Genomic DNA, 25424 nt, shown 5'->3' with positions numbered 1-25424 from the left:
AATATTTTTTCATTTATGTAACTGTACTGAAGTAAAAAATTTGAATTACTGAATTGACAGCATGATAATATCTCCAATAAATACACATAAATTTATTTGGAAACTCTTGAAATTAGAAGATTTTTAAATGACAGCAAGCCACACATGGCCAAACTTCTGGTAAATAAATTCTACATCCCTAATGAACCAATTAAGTTGACTGATTTCAATGCATTAGACACTGACTTGGGTGCCTACTTTCACACAAGCTGTTTTAAGAACATTGCCCTTAAAGAAAAAAACAAAACAAAACAAACAAAAAAAAAGACAAAGAAGAAGTTTAAGGGGGTTTTTCTAAATGCTTTTGGGCACTAAAATGCCACACAGACTGGCCAGAAAACAAGGGTAAATTTTCATTCTATTTTCTGCACTCAAATTACAGAACAAAATCCTATAAAATGTAGCTAGAAGGCTTAAAAACAAAACAAAAAAAAAAAAAAACAAAGCAAAACAAACTCACTGGACTTTGTCCCTACATAAGTATCTTGTAAAGTTTCCCAATGATTTCAGGAAAAGCTGAACTGAGCCACGGCAGATCAAGCTTTCTAAAGTTCCAACTTGTGTTATTAATTTGAGAAGTCAGTAAATGGACTGTAATAGGAAAAATATTTTTCCATCCTTCATTTACAATCCTGCTTAGAAAATCTGATGCCAACTCACATGTAGAGTTCTACAGGCACAAGCCACAAAGGTTTTTCTTGAAGCCTACCACTGAAGCCTTAAAAGGAAAACAGGCTTTTATCCTGCTCGTCCCCAGCTTGCCAAACCACGAACACCCACCTCTGCTTGGTACCTTGTGATTGCATTCACTCGGGGATTCTCTGTGGCTTTCTGCTGCTATTTTTCAGCAGAGCCAGCACAATTGTTTTCATCTCCTGGTATTAGTCAAACTTTGTATCAGGCTATTTGCTTAACCTAGCAATCTCTGTGGCTCCCAAGAGGTCAGACTGAAGCAAAGTTCAAGTGCTGCAAGTTGCTGGAAAAGCAAGACATACTATCTCTGCTCCATACCTGTATAGGTCCAGATAATCTGCAGGCGAAAAGGGGAGTGCTAGTGCTGACCAGATTTCTTCCAAAGCCACAGAGTTAGTCAGCTGTAGAGATGACCTCCACATGCAAGCAAAGGCACTATGTCATTGGATCATGTAGTTCATGCCCCAAAAGAAAAGCACCATCTCAATTTTCAAGTTCACAGTAACAAAAGGAACTCCTTTAAAATTCAAGGACTGATGGCACTGGTAGCAAACAAATTCATTTCGAATGCCCTGAACAATTTGGTTTTATATTTCAAGGCAACAAGTCCAATTTCTACTCCTGTTTTATATTGAAGAGAAGCTCCCCTAGGCATTAAACCCTAAAAAAAGTCAGCCCACCACATAATTGCCCACAGTCCTTGCCTCTGAGTGATGACAACCACTGCTTACTCACTGCTGCTTACAGTACTGCACATGGTGGAAAGGTCTGATGGTAAGGAAGCAACTAAATCTTTATGGGTTTTTTAGTTCTTTCTGGTCATAAGGCTAGACTGTTTCAAAAGTCACTGTTTGTATACTTCCCCCTCGGGTTTCACAACTTTCTCTTAATGTCTTTCATCCTTCTCCACAAAAACATCCATTCTTTTCTGGTTAGCCTTATTAGTTCGACCATTTGGATTAAACCAACTTAAAAAGCTATTTCCTAGAAAAGTTTTCAACGCTTCTACAGGCTAACCTGTCTCTCTGTTTATTTAACTTGTGGTATCTTCATTTTGGTTAATTTGACGGATGACAATAAAAATAAGAGATATACACAAAAATTAATGCCTAAAAGAACCCAGAGTACCTATGTAAAGAAGCCAATAATGAGTTACTTTGATCTTTCAGTGCCATCTGAAACCATTTTTTCAAGCAGCATTTTTTAATTCATAGAACTATGCATAAAAAATTAAAATGTTCAGATAACTCATAAAAATACTACTTAATAGGGTGTATTCACGCATGACTACCTAAAGTAAGCAAGATTCAACACTATGGTAAAGGGAAGAAATGAAGTGTAAAAATATTTTCCCTTACAACACCAAATGGAAGTCACACTCAGTTAAGTAAATATTTTGCTATACTGATAGAAGCCAAGTCTGTGGCTTGTTTTTTTTTCTTCAAAGCCTTGCTTTAGTCGTTGTTTGTAAACTACCATTTTGATCTGCTTCATAAAAAATGGCACATAAAGTTTGTGCTCATATAACTATCAATGAAATGCATTTTGCTTTTTCAAAGTGGCTTGTAAAAAAACATTTTAGCTCCATCAAAAGGTAAGGAATACAATCAACCAATCTCCTTGTGAGTGTGCTATGAGGATACTCATCCTCGGTAGAAACAAATTTCCCTAGCCTTATTCAGCAGCTGTAATGGCATGTGGTAAAACTATGATATGCACCAAAAATGTAAAGGCTTGTTAATAAGAAGCAAGATACAACAGGATATGCTATCTGAAAACTACCCAAACTTCCCAAACAGCATTCAGATAGCTTCCCTTTTTGAAAGTGGACTTGATGTCTCACGTTCAATCCGTGCACACCATGTTCTCCTTCCTGCCTAAATTCTAAACATTTTTCTTACATTTACTTTTTCTGAGATTCAGTAGTGACAGTTTCTTCCTTACACTCCTACATATATTTTGCACAAGCTGTTAAACAGAATTAGTCCACACTCCTCTTCCATATCAGCCACCATTGGCCAAAAACCTTCTGCAGAATCTGGTACACAAGAACACAACTGACTTCACGGTTTCAAAAGCTCAACAGCCAAACTATTAAAAAAAAAAAAAAAAAAAGAAGGAAAACATTTATAAGCGATACTTGACTATACACAGTTGGATGGAAGGCTGTTTTTCCTGTGCTCTGTAGGAACCTAATAAACCAGCCTTAGAGAAATCCCAGTGCTCACCCTCCCCACCCAGCTTCTAACTTGTGCAAACACAGCTCGGCAGAGGGGCTGAAGAACAGTTTTGTGGACTATGGTCACGCAGATTCTCCAGATGGCCACAAGAAATGTTTACTAGGTGAAGACGGGTCCCAGGTAGCTAACAGAGAAGAGGTATGAACACAGCATTCAGAAGTCCGATTGAGCATGCCCAGTCTAAACTCTATGTCGTTTTAACTACCATGAGGGCATCACTTACAAGCAGATAACAAAAATACTACCTGGTATCACTTGGCTGTTGCATTCTTCACATTACAATTATCCAGGTTAGCTCAAAAAGATGCCATCAGCAAGAGTACTGGCTGAGAACTTTACTTAAATAAGGAAAGAGATTATTTACCCTGAGCATTAAGGTGTTCTTCAAATTCCATGACAAGTCTTTATTACAAATTCCCCCTTACCATTCAAAGCCAGCAGATAAAAACTTGAAAACTGTACAAGTTAGAATTACCTAGATAAATTAGACTTTGTGGTCTTCACAGACCTACCAAAGCAGAAAGACTAACATAAGCAAATTCCCTACCCTGCAAAAAAAAGGCAAAATTATACCCTGTTAATTCTTTCAGTTGCAGCTCACTAATATACCTTTTAGTAATGAACACGAGTAACCAGTTCTATGGTAACAATCTAAATTCAATGCCCTATTTTTAAAAAAACTAAATAAAAATACCAGAAGAAATACCAAGAAGAAAAAGAAAGTGACACTGGAAACCTGACAGATGAAATAGTTCAAGTCTGAATATCCTTCCTTCACCATGTGTTAAAACCACATGGCACGCGAAGAAAAATCAGCATGTGCAGTATCTGAAACGCATGTCACAGAACAGAAGAAACCAGGGGATAATAAAGAATTAAGTTATTAGGCAAGCACTGATTTCTGCATATGTTTAGATCTGGAGGCACACTATCCTTCCTGCACAGCTTTCTGCCAAACACAGGATCCACAAGGAAAATGGCTTAATCCCCAGCAATGACACAGTGTGAAGAGCCTATCTGGGGCATACTTCATCCTGTTCCCCATGCTGAGGGGACACTTCCAGGAATAGAGAGTTAGTCACCATGTCTCCCTCCACCACCCATCTTTTCATCTTCTGCATATCCTGCTCTGTAGAGACAAGCATTCACACCTACTGGATGCTGCTAAGTCATGTAGGGACATGGTATGCAGAAAACTGCTCTTGCACAGAAAAACCTCCTCTAAATGTAGTGGACAGCCCAGTAGGAGTTCTTTCTTTATATGGATTTCTACAGGATGTGAGATGAATGTCTCTGGTGGTGGTGGTTTTGCTACACCCTGTTCCTGAGTGGAAGCATCAGCTCTGCTTCTGAACACCCTGACTTCATTCATGAGTGCTAGAAAGGAGCAGAGAGCATCTTCTTACATACTTTGCATACACAGTGAGGCCCAACAAAGGCAAAATAAAACTGATAAATTATTCTTTAAAAATTGGCTTAGTTACAGCAACCCTTTTTTGTTTGATTGTGGTTTCTTTTTCTTTTTTTTTCATAAACCAAGTGTGTCTGTGGAATTGTGATTTTCCCTGAATGCTGTAAACATTTCTCGTTAGCTCGCTCCCAAAGCTCATCTGAGTATGGGAATAGATCCCATGCAGCTATCCAGTGAAGCAAAGGAATGAGTCATCAGTCTGCAATCTGAACAACAGATGGAATCATAGATTCAGACCAAGGTAAACACAGCAATAAACGAAACACCAGTCTCAAAATTACACCTCTGGAGAAAGCAGTCTAGGATGGCAACTCATAAATATATCTACCTAGCCTGGCATTAGAAAGCATATAGGGAATGCAGTGAGCCACTTAAGAGAAAAACTCTGTTGAATTCAATGGGGGGAAAAAACCTTCCTGAAAAATGTTTGAAACAGCTGAAGGAATTCATACACCTCTGTAACTAACTTGGCCAAGTCTTGTGTCCTATGTTCTTACAGGTTTGGCACAAATACTGTGGATTAGGAAAATGTCTTTAAATAAACAAGTAATTTTAATTAATTTATAGTGAACTTGATTAGTTTTACTCCCACTAAGATTAGTGTAATTTTCCTCACAGAAGAAATAAACTCCACAATAGTGCCAATGCTCTCTCATTTTGTATTCAAGCAGTTTCTTCTTTGACTCAACAAAGCTAGCAGTCTCTTCCCACCAACCACACAGACAAAAAAGGCTCAAATTCTGTTTGCAGTTTTGCTGGTCTAAATGCAAATAATTTAGGTAATAAGTTTAGATTTCTACCAAAGCAACTGAAAGCAAAACATATCCCCAGAGCTCTACAGCCTGATTAGTGATGATGAACTGAGATAGCACAGCCCCAGCTGCTCAGTGCTACACAAAGAAAGAGGTAGGCAGGTTCAGAGAAAGCTGCACATATTGGTTTCACTCCTATTCACAATTTACCCCTACTATTTCACTCACCCACTCTCTCTTCACCAAAGCATGAAATGCCAGTTGCTTAGATTTAAGCTGTTAAATATTCAGCTCCTGCCATCACAAATTACTAAACAAATTAGCAAAACACCACCATTCCACACACAGACTCCCAAACACCATGCTAGCCCCATGTATTTTCAGATGTTTCGCTCTCCTCCCAAACTCTTCTGCCCTGCCACCACCTAACCAGATGCAGGACCTGCACTGAGTTGCAAACACAGATCCTGCTAATTCCCTGCCCCAGGACATCAACCCTTCACTGAGGACTGCTGTGGTGCAGTACACATCAGGGGTACTTTTCTCCCAGACCTTCACCTATACTATATATCACCGAGCTGCATCCAAAAATTTATCCCTGTAGTTACTGCACACTACAGAGGTCATGGTTACCTCTCATCAGAATACTGTCCACACCACTGCACAGTTGCCTGAGCTGCTTAGCCCTCAGTGCAAGATAGAAAAGAGAGCAGGAAGAAGAAATAGGGCCTCCAACTTGGCTCTTCAAGAAACTTCCCCAAAAGACAAATCTGCTGGCTCAGATGCAAGACTTACACACACTCAAGTCTATGTGGCCAGATGGGTTCCACCCAAGAGTGCTGAAGGAGCTGGCAGGGGAGCTCGCTAAGGCATTCCATCATTTACCAGCAGTCCTGGTCTAGTGGGCAGGTCCCAGAGGACTGGAGGTTGACCAGCACGAAGCCTTTGTAGAAAAAGGGCAGGAAGAAAGACCCTGGAAACTACAGGCCTCTCAGCCTGACCCCAGTGCCAGGGATAGTCATGGAGCAGATTACCCTAAGCGAGATCATAAAGCACATGCATGAAAAGAGAGGGATCAGGCCCAGTCAGCACAGGTTCATGAAGCGCAGGTCCTGCTTGACCAACCTGATCTCCTTCCACGACAAGGTGACCCGCCTGGTTGGTGGGGGAAAGGTGGTGGACATTGTCTATTTGGACTTTAGTAAAACATTTGACACCATCTCCAACGTTGTCCTCCTGGAGAAACTGACTGCCCACGGCCTGGACAGGAGGACTGGAAACTGGCTTGATGGGTGAGCCTCAAGAGTGGTGGTGAGTGCTGTCACATCTAGTTGATGACCAGTCACTAATGGTGTTCCTCAGGGCTCGCTGTTAGGGGCAGTGTTTAACATCTTCATCGATGATCTGGATGACGGGATTCAGTGCACCCTCGGTAAATTTGCAGATGACACCAAGCTGGGCAGGAGTGTTGATCTGCCAGAAGGTAGGAAGGCTCTGCAGAGGGATCTGGACAGGCTGGATCGATGGGCTGTGGCCAATGGTGTAAGGTTCAACAAGGCAAAGTGTCGGGTCCTGCACTTGGCCCACAACAATCCCATGCAGTGCTCAAGGCTTGGGGAAGAGCGGCTGGAAAGCTGCTATGTGGAAAAGGACCTGGGGGTGCTGACTGCGGGAGCTGAACATGACCCAGCTTGTGCCCAGGCAGCCAAGAAGGCCAACAGCATCCTGGTCTGCATCAGCAATAGTGTGGCCAGCAGGATCATTCCCCGTACTGAGCACTGGTGAGTCTGCACCTCAAATCCTGTGTTCAGTTCTGGGCCCCTCACTACAAGAGACACATGGAAGTGCTGCAGCAGGTCCAGAGAAGGGCAATGGAGCTGGTGAAGGGCCTGGAGCACAAGGGTGATGAGGAACAGCTGAGGGAACTGGGGAGTTTAGTCTGGAGAAGTGAAGGCTCAAGGGGGACCTTCTCCCTCTCTAACGTACCTGAAAGGAGGTTGTAGTGAGGTGGGTGTTGGTCTCTTCTCCCAAGTAACAAACAATAGGACAAGAGGTAACAGCCTCAAGCTGTGCCAGGGGAGGTTTAGATTGGATATTAGGGAAACTTTCTTCATTTGAAAGGGTGCTCAGGCATTGGAACAGGCTGCCCAGGCCAGTGGTGGAATCACCATCCCTGGAAGTGTTCGAAAACTGTGTAGATGCAGCCCTCAGAGACATGGATTTGTGGTGGAATTGGCTGTCCTGGGGTCACAGTTGGACTCGATCATCTTAAAGGTCTTTTCCAACCCAGCTGATTCTATGATTCTTTGATTCACAAGTTCAATTTCAGTGGTCTCTTCCTACTAACACTTTATTTTAGCTCAGACATACTGCAACACACTGTGCACTGACTGCACCAGTCTGGACAGGGTGAACAAGCTCAACGTCTACGGCTGAGAAAAGCAAGGACCTTATCAAGAAAAATAATACCAAATATATATTAAGAGGACAAGTTGTCAAAATGTACAGGGTAACATGCCATTTTAAGGACTTCCAACATATACCAGATGTCCCAAAAAGGGAATTTTTGCATTGATACCTCCAAAACTATGATTCAACAGCTTAATAGAAAGATAAATTTGAAGACTATAAAGCTTACTTCCCTTCTTCTCTAATTTAGACCTGCTTCTTCACTTACTGATTTTTTTTAAGGTAGCTCAGCTTCCAACTCTGTTTCATGGCTTCTAATTAACATTTCTCATTTTAAGTTTGGGAGTACAAAAAGCAAAGGGATAGGTGATGAGCAGAAGGAACAAAAACCGGCTGCGCAGGATACCCACTACAGGAGCTGGACCACTTCACCTGTAGGCAGGATGGGAAGCAGCTTGGAGATGTCTCCTGCCTGTTCATGAAAACACGAGGGGATGCGAAAGACTGCTTTCCTGCCAGATTGTGGCTGTGTCACACCTACCACGCAGTGACCCAGAGCACCCCTGCCACACACACAATTAAATTCTGTGAAGCCACTACTGACCACCCCCAGTGCACAGCACATGGCACACTTTAATTTAGCATTAGCAAAATACCAATAGCCCCTGGAGAGACTTGGACTTATTTCTACTCCAAAAATATATTCACTGTACTAGAAGCAAAGCAGCAGCATCAGTGAATAATACTTCTTAATTGTCAGCTCTTTGAACATTTTCATACCTATACTGAATATGTTGGAAAGGATAGCTCCTCTTCCCAACAAGAATGCCAGAAACAGTATTTTTTCTGAAAAAGGAAGACCATTTCAGATTGCAGGCATTAACTCTACATTTGCTTTCTAAACTGTTCAGATTCTGCAAGCCGAAGAAACAAGAATTCAGTATGTAAAACTGCAGCTCGAGTATTTTCAGCAGCCCAGCAAAATCCTCTTGCACACATTCTTGTGAGTTAAAAAACAGATCTGCTGTGAGGCACAGCATGTACCTCATGGCAAAAGTGTAGATTTATGTTTCTGCTCTCTGGGAAGTCACTGCTATGTAAAAGGGTACGACTGGCTTTACAGGTCAAGGTAAAATCTATTGCCCTGAAAGGACCAAAATGGAAAACAGATCTAGCAGCCTATCAGTTCTAGCACAGAATTATCACAAGGGGCTGAGAGGTACGATACACCACTGCTGATTTATACAGTTTAAATAGCACAGTCAATGTTTTTCTTCTCCATTTGACAACTTCTCTTTTTGCTTTACATTTTCCTTGCTTTTCAGTCCTTTGGAAACCTCACTGGCAAGGGAGAAGATGTCACATTTCCCATGCAACAAAATTGGTTTATGACACATTGTATAATTCCAAAAATACATAATGCATTAATTTGACACACTCCTGTCATCAAGACCTTAATTTCTAATATCTTGTTTTCCAGATACCATTAAAAATTTTCTCTGCCTCAGCTATCTAATTTGTACCACTCTTAAGAGGGAGAGTTCCCTCCTACCCACCCTAAGGTCCTTCATGTTGGAGATTCCCAAACCTCTGAGGGAAGGTCCACTTGAGTCTCCTCCATGTTCTCACCCTAGCAAGTGACTATTAGTCAGCTGCTTTTCTCAAACAACACTTAATATTTTAATTCCTATCTTTGCTTGACTGATTTCCCCCTCTTTTTCTGTGTATTAACGTCACACATACTCACCATTCTTGTGTTCCCATTAACTCCTTCCTTCCACCTTGGTTTTGCTCTCTGGACCTATGTGTCCCTCCTCTATCACCAGGCTACCGTGCATACTACAAGTTCTCAAATTTTGCAAAGGACTAAAGCAATGATGCCTGTGTGATATTCTAAAAGTCTAAGAGTGTTATCTGGCAATTGTTCAAGTAGAATCCTAAAACTTAAGTGGAGCATTTTCTGTAAAATAGATGTGATTCTCCTATATAAACCTTTACAGCCCTCTTACCATCTCTACAATTACAGTTGCTTCTGTTTCAGTGCATAAAAGGCAGGGACAGAGAGAGATGATATCTGAATATACTGCAATGCTTTATAATGTCTTCTGGTAGATAATTAACTGTAGTCTGTGAGGGAACTGCAAGAAACCCACCTGCTCACAGGTTTGTGACCTTTCTGGTGAATTTTAGGAGTTACATAGCTCCATTTCATCTTCACAACAGACCTCGCCTGGTTAAATATTACATATAAATTGCAGAAACAAGAAGAATTACTGGTAGAGCCAGCATAAAACTGCAAGAGACCCCTTTTTGTTTCCCATAATACTGAGCTACCCCTGCAGTGACCCAAGATGAGGGGACAGCTGACTAGGAGAGGACAGAGACACAGCACTGTCAATGCCACCACAGGCAGTATTGTCACAATCTGACCCAGCATCTGTCTTTCCCTTCTCTCCCTCATCATACATCTTTTTCTCACCCTGCAGCCCTAACTCTGTGTACACACAAATCAAATTACCTGGTGCTATGTTTTCTCACAGAATGTCCATAAGTCATATTTCCTGGTTTCAGAGTTCGATGGTACGTAGAATAATGGGAGAGGACCCAAAAACCCCCACAATGCCACAAAACCGTAAATTGATTTTGCTGACATCAATCTTGCCTCTCTAAATCAGCCATAACGTAAAATACCAAAATGAAACGGTGCTTTACAGGCATAATAAATACTGGTTATTATTTTTCATAGCCTTCAATACACAGCCTTTATCACTCGTGAAAGACAATTACAAAACATTATTCCAAATCCATACATCACCAAAGCAAAACAGTGAATGTAAAGTACCAGCATACATCGCTCTCTGTGACTCCACAGGCAAAACCACAAACCAATAATCGGGAATTTTTAAAGAGTTCCTTTCTGTGCCCTCTTCCCGATTTTTCGTTAATGCCTTCATCGTCTCATCATTGAAAATCAGAGCACCATTCACTGTCATGAAGCTGTATATATCCTGGACATACAGGAAAACCAAAGCTCCCCTCGTTGGACCAAATCCCTTCGATGGGAACACTGCCAAGTGAAAGCAGCCTGACTGAGCCATGTAAGAGGTTAGGAGGCAGGGGATCGCACAGCAACCTTAGTATTTCTGGATGCAAGCCTAGGAAATCAAAGCAAAAGCAGGTGCTGGTAGCTGCAGAGGACACCAGAGGAGTCACTCCATGGCATTGCACACGTGGGCCAGGGCTGATCTTACTTTTCCTTCCCACATACCTGGGCAAGGAGCCCAGCTAAAATGCACACAGCACCAGCATGGAGACTCAGCTCTGAATGTGCTCTTTATACTGCATTCATTGGCCAATTCGATAAAAAATACACCTCCAGTTCTGCCCAGCACAAAAAAACCCACCAGATATAAAAATTAATGGAGCTGAAGGGTCACTGCTCTGGAGAAAATTACCCTGACTTGAGCAAGAAACTAAAAGAAACAGAGGAAGAAAGACTGGATGATGTCTCTTCATGGGGTCAAACATACTCTTGGTCATGTCTTTGTCATTAACTGCTGTTTTCTTCTGCTAAGTTTGCATAATCCTTTGCACAAAATATATTTGAAACAATTTTAAAAAGTTTTTTTTAACAAAAGAGGCAAAAATCTTTTTGCCGCTATGAAGGCTAAAAAAAAAAATAAAAAATCAGCTTTCAGCTTTTACCCTGGTCTACTTCATTATACACCTCGTGTGGAAATTTATTGCAGGAACATGTTACCTAGTAAAATTTATTATCATTTTTTTTGTTGTTACCTAACTTAATTAAAAACATCTTGATTTATATAATTTATTATGGCATGGCCATTGTTAATGAAGCTCACAAAAGGATAAATTTATGTAAAGGAGATGAAAGAGAGCAGAATGAGGGATTATGTTCTCAGGCTTCTGAGGCAAAGCAGTCTGAAATAAATGCAAGTTGTGAGATTTTGGAGCAGAGGGTGCATCCATTGTAATTATTTCAGACTGCCTGCTGATTGCAAAAGATTAACATAAATAGGAATGGTTACCGCAGATGTTTCTATTCTTGCTAGGAAATCCCTTGAATGTAGGAAGTACAGAATAAAAAATACAAAGCTGCTATATTACAGGATCGTAACGTTTGTTCTATTCTTTCTTCTGTTCTAGACATATCAGAAAAAAACATAAATAAAGTTGTTCATCTTCAGGTCTTGAAGGAAAAACACCACTCCCCTCCGGCAGCATGACAAAACATCTAGATGCAACCTCACTGCTCATCAGTGTTTTGGGACATTCCCTCCTCCCTCCCAGAAATGCTCTTACACTGCATGGCACTAAGTTACCCTCTGGAGCCTGCATGGCCTGCAGCTACAACCATAGTCAGCACATTGAAATCTGTAGCAATTAACAGCTTTTAAGATCTTTGCTCCTCCATTCACAACAGCAAATTGAACACATAAATAATTCACATGTAATTTTGATATTTCCAACTCCCTTTCTACATTAAACAAAGGAAAAATTTCCATTCAGTCTGGAAAAAAATAGGACCAAAAAACAACCAAAACCCAAACCAAAACCCAAAAGCTCTTACTGAAAATTTAAAAATAACAGGAGCAGATAAAAATGTCTCACAACTAGAGGCATGTATAATACATCTCATCATGTTTTACTTCCTCTTCTCATAATTTGCCCTCTTGTCTCAGTAGGATCACAATGCACAGAAACCAAGAAGAGAAATGCCTCAGGGTAGGGCTTTTTGACTGTAACTTCAGTCCGCTCAGGTCTATCACTGCAACACTTCTTGCAGTGATGAGAGAGAATTATACAGCTATTCAAACGCTGGTTATTTGTGAACCAGCTGTATGAAGTACCCTCCACACTTAGAGAGATTTCTATGAGTCAAAAATGCTATAGTCAGTACAATATCTGTCTGTAGGCTGAACAGTATTTCCTATGGCTCTGCACTAAACATGAAACAAAAAAAAAAAAGTCATACAAGCCTTTCCATACAGCAACGTACACCTCCAAGTACCCTAATGTTTTGCAGTCATCAATGGTAGGGCAGCAAGCTACATCACCACGGGCCAAACCCCAGAGCTCCAGTCCACTGCCTGGAGACTAAGGGGGTGCAGCTTCCTGCCCTTTACATTCCTGAGCCCTCTGCTTGCTCCATACTGGATGCTGTCAGAAACATGTCAGACCTAAACCCAGTTTTCTTGGGCCAGGGAGGACAATGTTCTCTGCTGCCTGGGACTCACTGTGCTGCAGTGTCCACCAAGATGGGCTCAGGACTTGACATCTCTGCTGTCCAGCCCTGCCAGCAGATGGGCCTGGCTCCTTCCCAGAAGAGATCAGGCCATGAGGAGGATCGTCACACTGTGACCAGTGATTTGAACCTTGCCAGGAACCAGAAGCCCATAGAGCACATTTGTCTCACAGCACAGACACTGCTATGGCACCTAGCAAAGACAGTTTTAGTAACAAACTCCACTGACAGCACAACACACCTCATACTCTAAATCTGTCCTTCTATTTCAATGTTATGCAACAGTATCATCGACTGCAGTTCAGGTATACAGCTTTAAAATAAAATGTACTAGGGCAAAAACAACAGCCCTAACATTTACAGAGCGACTTTCAGTGGAGCGGATCTCATAGGATTTAAGTCTTTCCAAGCCGATAGTAAAATGCCACAGGTTTTCAAAAGTGTAGCTGAGGGCAGAGTTTGAGTCTCTGTATATATGATTTCCTCTATTTGCTGCCAGCTGCAAGGGGTCAAATGCTGACAGAGCACAGATGCAATTCTACACAACAGCACTGCAGAGGAAGAAAAGCATGGTCTGTGGCACTGCAAGCACAACACAACCACGGGGGGTTGAAAAAGATGGAACAAACAAAACAAATAAGACAGAAAGGCTGGTTCCCCAACACACAACAGTAGGGTTGCAATGGAAACTTCACCATATTGCAGGGAGGGGTGGGGCATTTATGGGTGCAATTACAAATTCTGCAAATCCTTTTCCAAAGGACTGTGGTTGAACAACTGAAGCAAGATCCCAATCTCCCTGAACAAACTACACAACCTGGCTCAGCAGGAATGAAATGCATTGTATGACTGTCACTTCCATAATTTTGAGCAGCTTTCTGGTTTAGTAGCCTGTCAGATGACAAGGGTAGATACAAATTCAATAAATAAGTCCCAGAAATAGTTTCAAGTATTTTTATACCACAAGTTAGGAACAATACCTCACTTCCCATTTGGATATATGCTGCGTTCAAATCAGTATGAATACCACCAATTCATAAGGTGTTTTCATTATCATTTTGCGTAACACTATCACAAACTGAGGGAGCATGTGCATTATGGACATAAATCTACTACGGCTTGCACCCACCTTAAAGCAACTTCAGTGAGCTCAGATTTATGCAGGTTTACCTCAAATCCTTAAATGTGAGTGACGAGTGATTCTCAAGGGGAAAAAATAAAAATCCCATAATACTGATATTTCCAAAACAAATAGCAGTATCATTACCAATCGGAACACCTCTGCACAACCCTGGTTTCAGGTCTGAACCAACACACATTCCTGCTGTGCCTTCTCCTCGTAAGAATTCAGCTCCATCCCCAGCAGACACACTCACCAGCTTCGGCAGGGGCCCAGGAGGACCAGCTCCAGGCACCCGCACTGAAACTCTGCCCTGCTGCCCTCAGCCCAAAATAAGGCTTTAAGTTGGTGGATTGTAAAGAGTTCTCTGCAGCTCACATCCCTAAGAGAGAGGAAAACATACCTTTCAAAAAGCAGCAGCAATGAAAAGGGAATAACAACAGGCAGATAAAAAAAAAACAGTAAAAAGTTCAGGGACTCTAAACATTCTCGTTAGTATCCAAACAGTTGCAAGGAAAATTGCACAAAGTTTACTTTTTACTAAGTTGACTGCTATGCTAAAATGAAACATTTCTGAACCCTTGATTGGGAAACGCAGAAGTGCTGTAAGCCTTTTCAAGGCTTTTCTAATCTGTCACGTGACAACACCGTGGCTTCTTATTCACAATGTCCATTTTCCCCTGAGAAAGGACAGACCTGTCCACCTCCCATTTCAGACCTCCTCATCTGACTCACATCTTCCAAAACTCTTTTTCTTTGTTGTGCCAGCATCTCTAATGGACTTCGTTCTTTAAACACCACTTTGGTTCACAGAAAAATTAGAACAAGGTTTTAAAAGTTCTTGGGAAGGGGAAAAGAACAAAACCAAACCAAACAACCCAGAAACATAAAAAACCAAAGAATAAATGGCTGGCAAGTTAGAGGTTTTAAGCCTACATTGCAAAATGCCACACAGGACTCCTCCATTGCTGAGAACATTGAAGTCTTACCTACACACTCTCCTCTAAACCGTGCCACTCACTGGGGGAAAAGAATTGAGCACTTTCCCACAGTAAGGTTTTGGAGAAGACCTCCTGAAGCCCTGAATCACAGCACTGAAGGTTTTATGCAAATGATGGCAATTAGAAACATCCTCGACTCACACTGATGATATTCATATTAAAAACACCAAAGGCAGCATTTTAGAGTGCAGTGAGCCTAAGTTTCACAGCAACAGGGACTGAAAACTTGTCATCATTGGTCTTACACCCTGGACAAGACACCCATCCTATAAAGAAACTCCTTTTTCGCAGAAAAGCCCAGCAGCTCCTGGACAGACTTGTAAAATGACAACTTCTGAGGGAAGCCCATTACTGCTGATAGCTGTGAACACTTCACCCAGATGCCCACAGACAGAGCTCCTGCCCAAGATGCTTCCCTGGATGGATTAGGGGCTCCATGACTTGCCCCTTGTCCATGTCTCAGCCCTGACAAATCCCAATGTCCTCTATGCACCCAGAACACCCATTTTCTCAGGGCCCAGGAAAATACCTGCATCAGGGCTGCCAAGAAAGTAATTGCAGGCTTAGCAGGGATATACTTTAGCATCAGCAGGATGTTTTATCTTTTACTGCTCACCAGAGGTACAAATCTTACTGACATGTTTCAGCATGTCCTGATCTTTCTGCCCTTCAACTCTTCAGATGAGCCTTCTTACACAGGTGTTTTATCTGGTACATCCCTGACAGCTCTTTATAGATAGCACTTCCCACTCATGCTGCCACCAAGCCTGACAAATGCAAGTCCCAAACTGAGGAACACTGACCTGTCACATCTGATGAATTTTTGCTGACAGAAGCTGGTGCTTTTGTTTGGTCCATTTTGGGGTTTGGTGGTGGTGGTGTTTTTTCCTGGGTGGCCAAGGAAATGAAGTTCCCCCTTCAAATCAACCTAGGATCAAAGCCCTAATGAAAGATTAAAGGCTTTCATCAGCAAGGCGAACTACAGCACAGCGTTAGGATGGAAGATGAACTTTATAATGTCCCACAGAACCCCTGAAGCAAACAGATGTGCCCCAAAGCTCTGGTCTGATGTGGTTGAAGGTGCACCCTGCCCTTGAGGTGATGAGACTCACGGGGAGCATACAAACATCCACTTGTCGCTACAACAGTGGCATTGAGACACCAGTTCTACCACTGACTTTCAGACAGTGTTCTTTGCTTGTCATCACAGTTGTTGAACAGTACTATTCTAATCATTGTGTCTGAGGAATACAGTGTTCCTCTCCAATCTGAAAAAGGGTACGGCACAGCAAGCAGGTTTCAAACAGTTTACATAGATGGGCTTTTCCCCCGCCTCATTCTGGTGTGAAAATGATGAAAATATAATTACACTTTCTTATAATTTGAATTTGGTTAGGATGTGAAAACAGAGCACTCACTTTTCATTTCCCTTTTCCATTTTTCATTTAGCAAGAACTATAAAGATTCTCTTGAAGAAGTAATATATTTGAGACTAATAAAATTCAAGTGCAAAATGTTTTCAGAGGCAGCTCAGGTACAATTATTAAGTTGTCAAATAAAATCATCTAGTCTAAGTTATACTGGAGAAGGGACAAAGTTTATAAGTAATTTCTCAGACCAAAAGGGAACTGCTTCCAGGAGCAACACATCAATCCAAGATGCTGCTAGGTAACTCCAAGAACATGGAGTATACGGGTGAAAACAGTGAACCTGACTACAGTGTCAGTGTTAGCAAGAAGTCCACCTCTCCCTAGTCTCCAACTTTCATACTATGAACCTTCCACCTCTACAACCAGCCTACCTCTACTCATGCCAACCGATCATAACAAGCTCAGCATCTGTAATTAAAAACAAGCATGCTGTTTTTTTCTAAACGGCAGTGGTGAAGTACACTTTCCTGATAGCTGATCCAATGAAAATAAATCTTTCTCCATCAACTGTGGTATTTAAATCGCTAAAAAGTATTTCCCTGTCAGTGCCATTTACCTGCAACTGACCTGTCCAAAATGAAGAAACAGTAACATGGGAAGGGCTGAGACGGATCACTCCATTAGTTTGTACACACACACATTTACATCTGAAGTCACAAAAATGTCACTTCTACTACAATACAGCTATTTATTAAATTCAAGTCTCTTTAACCCCTTACCTTTAATATTTTTACAGAAAAGGTAATAATAATATTCTTTAAAAAAAATTTTAAGGAAATTATGGACACATTGTCACAGAGTCAGCCCATAGCTCCCCGCTGCTTTGCATTCCCAAAGTACTACTCTGCAAGCCTGATGGTATTTTAGTCTCCCTTCGCAGAAGCCCAACAGATTACTCAGGATTCAAAACTGCACTCCTCAGCTTCTAGAACCAGAATTTAAAACTAGCAGGTTAGCCCATACGATTAAAATTGCTTTATTAAAACAAGTATGACACAGTAACTCCAGTCAGCAAGACTCTTTTTAGGGAGCCCACAGAGAGACAGAGCTTACCTGCTCTGAAACTCCACAGCAAGGGGAAAATGACGGACCTATGCAACCTGCAGCATCTTCATTTGCCTCATATTTTTCTAACGATTTCCCACATAACTCAAACATCCATAAACTTTTCAATGCAATTTACTCATCATCTAAGCATCATCATCATCATTGCATGCCACGCTAAGAAAAATACTAGGATGATGACGCATGGAGGTGACACAAGTTCCTCTCAAGGCAGGCTAGGTTCTTCTCTGAAGAAGAGAGAAGAGATAGAGCCTGTAGAAGGATGCTTGTGGTGTGGTGACACAGCCACACAGAAAGTCCAAACTGGAATGGTATTTTTATATAAACTAATCATAAATTAATGCAAAATATATTTTATGGCATCTGACCTGCAGGCTGATTTCATATCAAGAAAGATCTGCAGCATGACAGCTTTTTTTATGTGAGAAATAAATACATTTTGGCTTGAAACCAGTGGCAAAGGTGTAATATGGCAAGCTTGTGAGAAAGAGCTATTCTCAGACAACAGACTGAATGCAAGAGCATACATCAATTATTGCTGCACAAGCCAGATCAAAAGAACAGCACACAGCTGATCTATTCACAGTTCTTCATGCAGCATGACAATGAGAAGGACTGAGGTGCTATTAGACAACAAAACAGCAAGCATTCAATTTTTAACAGATTCATGCAAGTATCTTTTTTCTCACAACCAAGGGAAGCTGCAATGCTACTGACACTGCACAGTTGACTGCTGTTGTTCAATGTGTTAAAAAAAAACCTGCTATAATTAAGGAACTGCTTGGCCTCTGTCCATTTTGTTCCACACTGCTGCCTCACACTTGTTTAAAGAACTGAGAAAATTTGTTGAAAATGTGGCAGATAGTGGGAAAAAACAGTTAAGCTTGACTGGTTCAAATTAGGCGGCATTTGTACAGATGGAGCACCTGCCGTGACTGGCAAGAACAGTCATGTCGCCTTGCAAGGAAAGTTTTTGGATCGAAAGTTATTGAAATACCATTTGTATCCATCAGGATTTTTTCCTGAGCCAAAGATTTCAGTTTCTTACATGTCTCAGTCCTGTCATCTCCTACTCTAGCAAAATAAGTATTTATGCATGAGAGCTGCCAATAAGAGTACCATGTAATTGATGAAAATGATGAGCAGAATACATATACAATGTCTTCTGTCAAAGGCAAAAAACCGTGAAAGATTCTGGAAACAGAATTACCAACACATTTTCTTAACAGAAATTATTAACCTTTCAATGACAACAGTCTGCTTAAAACCAAGAATGAGATCAGAAATCTGGTCTGTAGGGACATGACAGCTCAGCTTTGCAGCTGTCTTAGAGGGAAAAGATTGCCCATTTACTGCATGCTGTCTTCCATGTGCTGCTTTTGAGATGAAGCTGAGATATTCTGGTTCTATTTGAATTGGCATGCTTCTGTTCTCTGCAGTGGGAACTTGCCTCTGTTCTCAGAGGAGTACTTGCATGAACACTGTACACCCAGTGCTTTTGTTTCTTTTTCATTATAAAGCCTTTAAAATAGGCAACCGCATAGATTCATTCGAATGTCCAAAGGCTTCCACCTTTGGCTGCAAATTATTCAAATGCACATGAAAATGCATACTTAGTAATTACGATAAAAACACTTTCCATGAAGCAAATTCTGCCAAAGGGATACACATTTGTAATCTGGATGAGGAAAATAACCCTCACGTGCTTTTCACATGTCCCACTAACTCCCAATATAAGCATATTAAATAGCCATTCAAGCACTCTAATGAAATGTTGAATACTCACAATCATTGCACACAAAGTATCTTTAGTTAGGGCAGTTGCAAAAGCATGCAACCCACTTTTGGAAAGCTGCAAAAAAATTACTCCCTTTAAAATCAATGCTATTTTTCTTTGGAGGAAGAATTAAGTTTCACTGCAACTTTGACAGAAAACAGTAATGCTGTAATGCCATAATGCCATTAAAACTAACAGCATCCACAAAGTATACCTCTTAAGACAGGCTGTCACTAAGGCATGCCCCCTTTAAAAAGACATGCTCCATTAACTGAGGTAGTGCATTCAAGGGAAGAAGCAGGAACATGAAGTGACCCCTCCAGGAGAACACTCTGTGTCAGGCTTTCGCGATTTAAGTAAAATACAGGTTGTTATGTAAGCACTGCAATATACAGATTTATACAGATAGTTCTTTTCCAATGGAATTCTAAATCCATGCCCTAGCTAACTGAACTGACCCTGAAAAGCACAGGTAAACCTTATTCAAGTACATCAAGCTCTGTAGTGCTAATTTTCATCTCTGCTTAAGTAAAAATTCCAAATACCCAGTTCAGCGTATCTCTGAAAAGGCCATTTACTAGTCCCGTTTACTCAAGAAGCATTTTTATCTCCTTTCTATCTGTGGAGTGGAGACACAAAAAGCCAAGTTCGATCTCTCAGCAAGGCTGCTAATCCCACTGAAATCAACCAAAAACTCTTCTCTGAAGTCCCATGGCACAAGCAGGGAGCTGAATCAGAGGGCTATGGTACAACCCCACTGAGCGCTCCATCCTTTGGGAAGCCAAACTGCCCAGTTCAGCTACTGCCTTTCTCCTTGCTGTCTTTTACTTTTCCCCTATTACTATTTTCTTAGAATTTTACTGTTCCCTTACTTCCGTTTTACTGTTCCCATTTCTCTCTCTTTTTCTGATCCCTGTAAAACTTCACACCTTCCAGAGGGAGATAACCCATTTTAATTCAGCTAACATTGCCTTTTCCTTGTTGATGTGAGTACTCAGGAGCTGTGCTAGTCATTACAGTAAAAGGTTTTTCCACTGTCCAGTGTTGGAGTCAGTGCAGAAAGAGCCTAACTTAAAAAAAAAGAAATCTACTTGCTGAAGGTACTCAATAGAGCATTTAGATATCCAGGAGGAGAGGAACAGAAGTTACTTTCTTCTTCAGCAGCAGTTAAGCATTGTGTTTCCATGTAAAACAAGCCAGCGCTGGCTACAAACTCTGCTTAGTCTACAGGGGTAAGTAATGCAAGTCATCGATGGCAAGTATGGACACAGACACCAATTACCCACAGAGATCTTGATGAGGCAGGAACATACATCTTTAATCCTGAAACAATGAGACCCTCCTCCACAGTGGGTTTGGCAATTGTTTACCTAAACAATGAGCTCAGATGAAAAAGCAAGTAGAACTTCATACTGCTTTTTCTCTGGGACGCACCCATATGTCCATTGTACAACCAGGCTAACAAACTGCATCAGAGTGACAGGCAAACAGAAACTACTTTATGAAAAGAGATGGATTAAAACTACAAGCAGAGATCTAAATTCACCAGAAGAGAACAACTATAAGTTTGACGCTACTTTACCCATAGCACATTGGATTTAAGAGTAGAAGGCACACCTTGTTGCATGTATTTACAGACTGTAATCCATTTAAAAATACCTACTGCTGAGAAATTCCTATATCCTTATTGCATGTAGTTTCTGTAGCCATCTTGACATTTAATTCACCCCAGCACTGAAGTGCTCTATCAAAACTGCACTTCCTGGAGATTACGTTCAGTAACTAAAATAATATTTTAAAAGGCTTGGCCAAACAAGTCAAGGTAAATGCTACACATTCCATTAACTCAATTTATTCTTGGCTCAGAAGACCATCATTTTAAAATTAGATCCTCTTTAGCATTATCATAAGTTGCTAAATTTCATAGTTCCATAAGAGTTTTCTCTAAACTTATGAACAACTTTTACTGGATGAAGCAAAATTATAAAGATGATTTTACTAGTCACGGAACACTAATTTAATCTGCATTCTCAGGCAAGGGCTGATCCAAACACCATGCATGCAGGTAACAAGGACAACAGTCACATGTGAATCCCATAAGTCATCGCAAATACAATATTCTGAGAAAAAGTATCTTCCTTAGTGCACCTACTGATTACCTGAAATGGTAACAACAGATATTTCTACACATATTCCTGCTTTCTCAAATCATTCATTTCATTAAAAAGTTTAAAATCTTCCTACCAGTGAGCCACATATCCCATGTGCTACTCCCATAAATATTCCTAGTGAAGCGACAGGAAATACCCTTAAAATCAAGATTTTAAGGTGCTTCTGTAATAAAGCAATACATTTTCTCTGGGTTTAGATGCCAAAATCGGCACTTCCAAGTAAGGCTGTATTTTATAAATTCTGGTTCTACTGCTTGGAGATTATTTCTCGAGCTGACATTCACTCTGAAGTTACTCTAACACAGCTTCAGTGTGAGCAGGAAGTTTCCTACTTCCCAAAAGATCTGAAATACAGGCCCCATAAAGCACATAGAAGAGACAAATCACAGATGTATACTTAAATTAAGCATTCTTTCTATCTGTGGCAAAGCTCTCATGAACTTTATTAGCACAGGACTGGATCCAGAGCACAAACCTATATGCCTATTAAATGATACTTTTTCGATTAATCTCTCATTTGAGGCAAAACATATTGATTTCTTGCTAGTCACAGACACAAACATGCATTTCGTTCCCTCAGGCCTTGATCTCCAAGATACTGAGCAGCTTCAACTTGCCCTAAGGCAACAGAAACCTACAGTTAACCACAGGAGCATAATTTAGCTGGACTGAAACAAATTTTACAGGAGACTTCAGAGAAAGCAAGATCAGGGCTCAGTGACCCAAACAGCAACAGCTGAGAGATCTGGATTTAACCCTGAGTTGTTCTTCTGAAATCAAAAACCTCTCATAAATGCCAGTGGGCGCATCCCCACACAGTACGCTGGAACTATCTGACAATGGGCCCAATCCTGCTACCCTCGGCTGCCAGAATACAACCTGTAGGAGTAGTCCCACAGAAACCCACAGCACCTTGCACAAAGGCAGGATGCAGAATCAGCCAAGCAATCACACTGTTATAATTAATTCTGAGCATTTTTACTGGTTAGCAGCTAAACTAGAAAATTTGTCTCTGAACATATCAAAGGTTTTGCAAATTAGTTCATTCTACAGCTTAAACATTTTCTTTCCCTCTAAATCAAACTAGAAGCCCATTGTGTGCCTGTTCTTTTTAATTAAATTGTGCTCTATATCAAAGCCTCCAAGCTACTGCCTTCAGCAGGGCATGACACACACCTTGCAATTTAAATGTACAAATTATTAGACACATTACCACAAGAAATTGTTGCCAGTTACTTCAGCATTCAGAAAAGGCCATCCTAGTCAGTTTTCCCCTTGAAAAGTACTTTTTCGTTTCCTTGCCAAATCTGCAATATCCTCATGGATATCGTTTAATAATTACAATCATCTCAAAAGCATTAGTTTATTTTGTCATTTTCATATATATGTATGTCTGGGCTTACTTCTTCAAAATGAGCACTGAGCACTGTTGGCCTGGTTTTATTCTGACTCCAAGTAGCTGGCTTATTCATGCTTTTCAAGTTATTTGGCTGGGTTTATTCTGTAATCACACCATTTCTGCTGTCGAGGGACATTCCAAAAGACTGGGTGATAAGCTGCACCCTGAATCACTTTGTGATTTTCTGACCGTCACCCTAAAATCGTCTAGTTTTTGAAGGTAAAAGCCAAAAGGAAAGTACAGTTTCAGCTGGCACATCTCCAGATTTCTGGAGAGGGAAATTCTGGGTTTGTAGATTGCCAGAAAGGCTAGAGAAGAGCCTGCAGTTTCCAGTCGCGCACACACTGAGTAGCCGGTACCCGCTTGCTGCGCTCAATCACGGCATTTCAGTGTGGGCTCTAAGGTCGCGGCAGCTCCCCGTTCGCCTGGGCGGCTGCTCCTGAGCCCCGGTGAACCCAGCGCCGCCGTACACCGTACCCGGTGCTTCACCAGGCAGCGGGGCTGGGCGGCCGGTGCAGCTCACCTGGGCACGGCGGGCACCACAGCCGCCCCTGTAGCCCGGCCGCCTGTCGCTGCCATTTGTTGCTCGCGATTCAGAAGGAGCTGCCCCCTCCTTCCTCCGCAGCACAGCCACCGCCGTCTGCTCCGTAGCAACTGGTCCCGGTAGGTCTCAAAGTGGAAAAATCCCACGGCAACACACACACGGCGTCTCCCCATCGCTCCCCGCCGCCCCCTTCCCCGCCCGCCCCGCGCACCGGCCGCCGCCTGCATGCTGATCAGCGCGACCTAAGGCTGCTCACCCCGCACACGGCCGGGAGCGCCTCGAAAACACATACATACAGGGGTGCGCTTTCTTCCCCGCCTCCTCTTTATCCGATGCTGCTCCAGTACGAGATCAGAGTCTCAAATCCCTCGTTTGCTCCTAAAAGAGGAGGTGGCAGCCAACCTCCTCGCAGCCTCCGCCCCTTGATTCCCAACCCACACACCCTCCGCTGCCTCGGCGGAGCCCCGGACCCGTCACCCCCCAGCACTCACGAGGCGCCGGGAGCTCAGGGGTATCTCCACTGGCCCTCGCCTATCGGAGCTGGGGGCACAGCGGTAGCCCCTCGGCGGCAGCAGCTCTACTCGCGTCCCCCTCTGCCCGTCGAGTTTCCTCCCAGCGCTGCCGCCCCGCAGCGCGGCCCCACAACTCACATGGCGGAGCGGCACCTCCCCGCAAAACTTCGCGGCTCGGCTCAGCGCGGCTCGGTCCGCGCTCCAGCGGCGCAACAGGCAGCGCAGCCTCACCGCGCCATGGGAGCGACGGGCGGAGCCTGCCACGGCGGGGCCGGGGCAGCAGGGCCCGGGCGCAGCCACCGCCCGCCAGCCCTGCTGCCTCCGCCGGGCGGTTGTGCCTGCCGCGCCGCGATCCCTCCTGCCCCTGCGCTGCTGCTACTGCTGCGGCTGCAGGCAGCGAGACTGGCAGGGAGGGAGGAGAGAGCGGGGCGGGCAGGGAGGGAAGGAGGAGACTTAGCTCTCGCTCCCACAGCACAGCGGGGAGGTGCCCCCTCTACCACCCCCGGGAGGGCTGCTGCTGTCCGTCCCTCCCGTGCGCTGCTTTTGGCTCTAGCCGCTCAGCTGGAGCGGCTGGAGCGCGGGGAACGGCTCTCAGTGCACCCCGCGCTGGAGGCCGGGGAGAGTCCTCCCTTCCTGCCGGGATCCCCGCCGGCCCGCGGAGTGTGTTAATGGGGTGTTTCTGCTCTCCCCAGTGCCCTTCAGGTTCCCCAGCAACAGATGAATAAAGTTGCTTTGCCAATCTGAGTGAGAAGCTGCTGTTGCCGGTGTGTAACGCTTGATGTGGCAAACTTGCCACTGCACCGTTTTTGGTACAATAGGTAAACTTGCTCTGCACCCAGTCTGGTCCTGTGTGGAACCAGTTATTCGGACCGTGCTTTGGGCTAACCATTATTCTTGCCAGGGTGACTGTTCTCCGAGAGATGCTTCTTGTGAAATGTGCCATGTTGTAGCAGTTGTATGGACTGGCAAAATACAGGCTTGAAGGAACATCACCAGTTAGTTGCCTCTGTCACTCAAACATGCACTTTTCTGCTCCAGATCAGCAAATTAAATTTTCTATTTACCTCGTGCAGCAAAGCATTCTGTTGCCAGTCTCCAGCTGAGAGCATCTGGGTAGAAGGGTTTTAGAAAGATTCCTCTTTGCTTGGTAGCTGGTTTGCTTTTAGCCACCCAAGAGGCTACGTGGAAGAGAAAATTAATTGGCTTGGATTTCCATGGTGGATTTTTTGCCTTTAGCTATACTAAACTGTTTTACCTCCGTATAGGCAATTGTGAAAAAGAAACTGCCGGCTCAGAAGGAGCACCGCTATGGCCACAGACAGGTGGTCTTCTGCAGGGGAGAAGGAAAAGCTTACATCTAATACACGGCTAAATGCCATTCTCCATCATTAAACGTCATTCCTGGGAGTCTCTACCCGAGTAAATACTTCTCTGAGTAACGTGGCTACATCACTTTAACAAGATAATGTGGGACCATGCGTTTGTGTTAAATCAAAACCTGCTTTTTTGCTCTTAAGAATATTTACGAATTGGCT

The 25424-nt window shown here is 42.7% G+C and overlaps 1 protein-coding gene across 7 annotated transcripts in view; it reads right to left on the bottom strand.

The window, feature by feature from the left end:
- The window catches only part of LRRC3B (leucine rich repeat containing 3B), a 43274-nt gene extending 19015 nt beyond the window's left edge, over positions 1-24259 (bottom strand). Inside the window, exon 1 of one of the 7 annotated variants that reach the window (XM_065669203.1) lies at positions 24028-24259. The gene's annotated coding sequence lies outside the window, so the exon portion shown is untranslated. Of the gene's footprint in view, positions 1-819; positions 838-14246; positions 14344-23356; positions 23375-23633; positions 23748-23868; positions 23918-24027 lie in introns of those variants that run through there. The other 6 variants (XM_065669205.1, XM_065669204.1, XM_065669207.1 and 3 more) reach the window with 6 other exon arrangements.
- Between the last annotated feature and the right edge of the window lie 1165 nt (positions 24260-25424).

This window comes from Lathamus discolor, chromosome 2, assembly GCF_037157495.1.
Source record: "Lathamus discolor isolate bLatDis1 chromosome 2, bLatDis1.hap1, whole genome shotgun sequence".
Lineage (NCBI taxonomy): Eukaryota > Metazoa > Chordata > Aves > Psittaciformes > Psittacidae > Lathamus > Lathamus discolor.
This window is presented reverse-complemented; position numbering and strand designations above follow the sequence as displayed.